This window comes from Dipteris shenzhenensis, chromosome 25 (genome assembly GCF_047967505.1).
Source record: "Dipteris shenzhenensis isolate YYH24624 ecotype China chromosome 25, Dip_SZ_1.0, whole genome shotgun sequence".
NCBI classification, from domain to species: domain Eukaryota; kingdom Viridiplantae; phylum Streptophyta; class Polypodiopsida; order Gleicheniales; family Dipteridaceae; genus Dipteris; species Dipteris shenzhenensis.
The window spans coordinates 15,756,137-15,762,363 of NC_141620.1; the positions used below are offsets into that span (position 1 = coordinate 15,756,137).

General features: G+C 38.9%; 1 pseudogene; it reads left to right on the forward strand.

Moving 5' to 3' along the window:
* The first annotated feature begins 2,526 nt into the window (after positions 1-2,526).
* Positions 2,527-3,167, forward strand: LOC147885506 (uncharacterized; annotated as a pseudogene).
* Positions 3,168-6,227: the final 3,060 nt, after the last annotated feature.

Consider the following 6,227-nt stretch of genomic DNA (forward strand, 5'->3'; position numbering starts at 1 on the left):
TACCATATTTTAGATTTATTTGTCATTACTTACATTCTGTGGTATTAAATAATACTATTTGTTGTTTGAAGTAAGTTATTATAGAGAGACATACCATATGACTAAATAGTATTGTTTACTACTGTGAAATCAGTTGTAATAAAGATAGGACTTCATAGTTGTTCTCTTCCTTGCAATAACCATTTGTTGATGATTGATTTACAAGAAGAATTCTTATTCACAAGCTTGCACAAGCACTATTAGTACTATCAGCAGTACTTGTAACAGAAGTCCAAACTGTTTTCAGCTATCCTGGGAGATCTATCAACTCTAGCTCTACTTGGTAGAGTTGACAATTGTATGGATTTCCTTTGTAGCCTTGTTACAAGTACTGAATAGTATTGTTTGCTGTTTGAGTTAGTTATGATGACTAAATAGAATATTGCTTATGACTAAATAGTACTAATTAGTAGTGTGTGATGTTTGAAATTATTTGTAATAGAGATAGGAGTTCGGAGTTGTTCTCTTCCTTCCACTAACCCTACTACTAGTACTTGCAGCCTTGCAGCTCTACTACTAGTACTTACTAGTATTTATTTTAGTACTTGGTACTATTTGTGTTGTAGTCCAGAGCTAATTAGTACTAAACAGTACTATTTACTCATAAAAAATACTCTATTTGGACTAAAAAGTACTCATGAGGATATGGGAAAATTTGATGCAAAGAAGACATTAAAAATCTTATACAAGGAAACACCTACATCCATCATCATCCCACAATACTTCCAATACTTAAAATTGTTTTATCACTCACAACTTCCATAGGTGCTGGCAACACTCTCAATTTAAAGAGTGCACCACAAATTTTCTAGATGATGAGGTGCTTTCAGTTGTTGACTTTGTAGAGAACTATAAATTCAAAGTGCAGAATGAGGTTTCAATCAATGCATTGGATAATGACCAAGTCACCATCTTGGTTCATATTTGCTATTGGAAGGGGAAAAAAGCAAGCCATCTTTTACATTTCAAATGACAAAGAACATGACACACTATTTGTGCAGCATTGCTTTATGCTCCACCATCAATGGTTGGTGTCTAAAGGCTTGAAGTTTAAAAGACACTGTGTTTGGTCAGATGGGGTAGCATCTCAGTTCAAGGCCGCTTGCCCATTTTACTTTGTTGCAAGGTAAGACATTGGACACTGCCCCTTTTATTTCCAACATCACGCTAAAGATGTTGCATATTTTAAAATGCAATATATAACATACTTTTACTATTGTTTGTTATGCTAGGTATTGCTCTTTGACTGGCATTCAAATGATGTGGAACTTTTTTGGTAGTGGTCATGGCAAGGGAGAACATGATGGGGCCGATGCAGTCATAAAGCGTGCACTAACCAGTGAGCAATTAGACGTAAGTGGTGCAAAGCTACAGAATGCATATGACATTGTGGAATGGTTGATATGGAAGATGGGAGATGATTCTAAACAAAGGCTCTTCGTAGAATTATGGGTTTGTGATGTTGATAGGTGTAAAGTGTGGGACTGCCACACCATCAAAGGAAGTCGCTCAACACCCTGCATATTTTCAGTAACGAAGATCCCACACAAGCCTTGTTTAGACATTTATCATGCTTTTGTTCATTCTGCATGGATGGAACATGGGATAGGTGCACCAATTTATCTCATGCAAATCCATGGACCTTGAATAGGCTGGAGCCCATCAATGGACAGACTGCATCAGACCTAGAGTAGGAAGATGTAACATATGCAATGGGTAACGACCAGCTGGCTGACATGCTTCAAATGGGTGACCATTTTGCAATACTACAGTCCCCTACAAATGAAGATAATTAGGACTATTATGTGGTGCTGTGCTCAAAACCAAATAAAATCCTCTAAGAGCAAGTGACGAAAAGAACTATTGCATGGCTTCAAGACAACTAGATGTAGATTTAGATTTGAGAGTTTGCTTCCATTTTGTACCTTGTTTTGTATTGTTGCCATTTTGGAAACATGTTTTTGCAGTATAACGATGCAACGTTTGAATGAAAGATTGTTAAGTCACATATAAGCAAATCAACATTGTTTGATGATTGAAATCAGTCATGGTAGAGATATAGACCAAATTTTTAGATTTATTTGTTATTATTTAGAGTACTATTAATGGCTAAAAAGGCTTCTTAGTACTAAATAGTTTCGAATAATTATTTCTAATCCATACACCAAACACCAACATTGATGCTAATGTGATGCTTAATGGCTTTGGGCAGTAGTGAATGCTTTAGGCCAATATGTTAAACCATATCGACCCCAGATATGCAGCACAATCAAGTGGCAATCAAATACTAAGAGTGCAAAAGTAAGGCAACAAGCAGCTGATCTTATCTCCCGAATTGCAATTGTAATGAAGGAGTGCTCTGAGGAGCAGCTTATGGGTCATTTTGGTGTGGTTTTATATCAATATTTGGGGGAGGAGTACCCAAAAGTTCTAGGGTCCATATTGGGTGCATTAAAGGGCATTGTAAACATAATTGGTATGACAAGAATGACTCCTCCCATCAAGGACTTGCTTTCGCATTTAACACCAATTTTAAAGAATATACATGAGAAGGTTCAAGAGAATTACATTGATCTAGTGGGGAGAGGAGTTAAGTTTGTGCCAGCTTGGGAGTGGATCAAAATATCTTTTGAGTTCCTTGAAATGCTTAAAGCTCACCAGAAAGGGATCAAGAGGGCCACTATGAATACATTTGGATACATTGCTAAAGCTATTGGTCCACAAGACATCCTAGTAGCTACTCTTCTTAACAATTTAAAAGTCCAAGAGCGTTAAAATCGAGTCTGCACCACTATGGCCATTGCTATTATTGCTGAAACTTGTTCCTCGTTCACCGTCTTGCCAGCTCCTATGAATGAATACAGGGTTCTTGAGTTGAATGTTCAACATGGGCTAATGAGTATATTGGGGAGATGGGAAAAGATTATATCTCTGTAGCTACTCCACATCTAGAAGATGCCCTCATGAATCGAGATTTAGTTCACAGGCAAACTACAGCATCATTAGTGAAGCATATGGCTCTCATGATCCTGTGCTTTTTGGTTGTGGAGCCGGCGGAATGCAACCCGTGCATTCTGTGTGGTAAACAATTGACAAGTAGTGGGCCAGGGCATAGAGGATATATCTGATGGTGCCTACATCAAGAGATCATATAAGGAGCATGCATAGGTCTGGCATACCCCTGGGTCAGTAGGAATGGGTGGCTTCCCCTCCAAAAGAAGTCCCCATCCAATAGTCAGGTCTCCTCCTCGAAATGATTTGATGATCTCATCCATCCTGTGTGTGAGGAAAGATTGCCTCTTACAACGTGTCAATCGTCGAAAGATCTGTTGTGCCTTAGATGATGTGAACTAACCCAAGGCTCACTCCCATGTGAGGTGGGCATAGACACTCAAGCAATACAATTATTCCTTGTTCTCTGCTATTTCAGTCTCCTTTCTGTTCCTTAGCACATTTTAAAGCATTGTCATAGCACTGAAAAGCACATGTAAAACACTCATAAAATAGAAAGCAATGGGCTAGCAGCCACCACAAACACATAAAGAGATGCACCTTGAGATGGGCTTCGCACTGATATACATTTCGTAAGAAACAAAGAAGCGGCCAAAAAGTTATGGGTAGTTTACTTGACGGGGGTAAAAACTATCATGAAAATAGACTGTCAAACACAAACTCATAACTTTTTGTAGTAGTATTTGATTCAAGATCTAATCATATAGAGACATGCTCCTAGAAGAGAGCTTCACACTGATATAAGTTTCATCAAAATCGAACAATCGAGAAGAAAGCTATGAGAAAAACACTAACAAGGGGTCAAACTATCATGAAAACTACCCTCCACCCGTGCTAATTTCACCTGAGCAGGATACTCCCTCAAGACTCCACCTTCATCAATGATCCACCACTCATAGATTTCACCTAAAAGAGAGTAAGTAACTCCCTTAGTGGCTCGGGAAATAGATGGACCATTGGATGATGATAAGACTTGTGCAAAATACCTTTCCTATCCAAGGCTTGCATGTTCAAATGAGGCATCATGATGAGTTTTTAATCCTCAATAGCAAGGAGATGTAGAATTGGATTGAGAGATATGAAACAGCCAAAGCAAAAATAATAAATGCAAGGATGAGATTTAGAGTGGTGCAACCATATCCACAGGATGTCACCCTTCTCCCCACTCACATGTCACTTGATTAGCTACAACTGGCTCTACATAAAGCACCCTCTTATTGACGGGGTTGTGTGTTTTTTAACCCTCGTGCATGATGGGTGGCAAAAATCAAGGAAATTTACATCCCTGACCATGAAAATGATATTTAATGGGTATGACTCGAAGCTCTTTTGGCACATGTGCATATGCCTCACACCCAAATATACGCAAATGAGAGTAAGAGGGCTTCTTGCCACTCCATGCCTCTTCAAGAATACCACCATCCAAACTATTACTAGGTGATCTATTGATCACATGCACTGCAGTCTTCATTGCCTCAGCCCAAAAACCACCAGAAAGACTTGCATTGGAAAGCATGCATTGCAACCTTTCTTGAATGGTATGGTTCATCTTTTTTGCAACTGGATTTTGCTCTGGAGTATGAGGGGATGTGAGCTCCCTCTTAATCCCACGTGTATCAGAGAAATGCTGAAAGTCATGAGAGAGATACTCTCCACCATTGTCAGCCCGTAGGCATTTAAGCGTTCTACCTGACTGATTCTCAACCAAGGTCAGCCATTTCTGAAATATGAATTACTTTCCTTGTACCTTGGTGAAATTTTCTCAAAGGTTATATAATAAGTTCCCAATCAGCTATTTCTAAGATTGGGAATATTTAACCGAAGCATTCTTGAAGTGCTTTAGATAGGAAATAAATAAAGAGGATGTCTACACTAAACTCAAGAGCTACGCAAAAGGATGGCAAGTTTATACAAGCTTTTGTCCTCAAGATGTAGGCCTTGATCAACCAACTTGGCATGCCACCTGATGATAAGTTGTTGTGTGCTTGTCTTTTGACAAGTTGCACTCAGGTAGGTATAATCCTACCAAGGCATATGAAGACTTGGTTAACGAGGTTGTGACCTTGGAGAAATGTGGTGGAGCCAAGTCCAAGCCAAAGAAAAAGAACAATAGTAGTGATGATGAGGCCGATTCACCAAAGAAGAAAAAGCTCAAGTTTACTATCAAGAAGGCTCTAAAGGAGATGAATGATCGGGATAATCCAAGCTCTAATGAAAAATGGTGCAAAAAATGTTCCAAGAAGGGTCATACTGAAGAAGAATTCTATACAAAGTACTACAATGTATGAATCAAGTGGGGTCATGATGATGAGGCTAACAATTGGTTTTCCAAGAAATGGACTGTACAAGTTGCAACTCAGACCAAGCCCAAAGAAGAATGACCACCCAAGTTTGAGCAAAACAATAACAAGGGAAGGAATGATAGAGGTAAAGGTCATGTCAAATATTTTTATTGCGGTGAGAATTATACCCAAGCTGAATGTGAATTGTGGTAGGAGCATCTCAAAATGCTCAAAGACATTCTTGAGAGATGAGAAGTGGACCCCAAATTTTGAGCCATACTTAGTGGTGCCAAGTCATAACTCTAGAAGAAGTCCCACCTTTAGATGTAGATCTAGAATGTAAATCATAAAAATGATGGGCATCCAAGCTAGCCCAAGAATTAAAGGGAAAAGCACCAATTATTGATTGGAAACCCAAGCTGAGTTCACCAGTGTAGGTGGCAGAACCTGGTGAAGCTTCCACTAACAAAACACAAGAAGATGTGCCTTGTATTGAGGAGTGTCCAATACTGGATGTGGCTAAGGCATAGGAAATTTTTTGAGACAGAAGGCCAGCTCAACCATTGCTAAATTACTGAAGATTGCTCTATACTGCCATGAATTCTTTCTACAAAAACTCCAAGCTGAAGATAGAACAACTAAGGATATGGAATCCTTGGTGACCATGCTCGTCATCAGCACCCCAATGGTAGATGACCAAGTACTAATCATCTTAGTAAAAAAAATAAGCGAGCTATTTTTTGTCATTGTTGATGGAGGATATAGAGTTAGCATCATTTCATAGGCTATTGTCAACCAAGTCAAATTAAAGCATCTTAAACCCTCACCATTCGAGATGCAATTGGAAGATCAACGGCCAATTGAGCCAAAAGGTATGTTACAAGATGTTTTTAT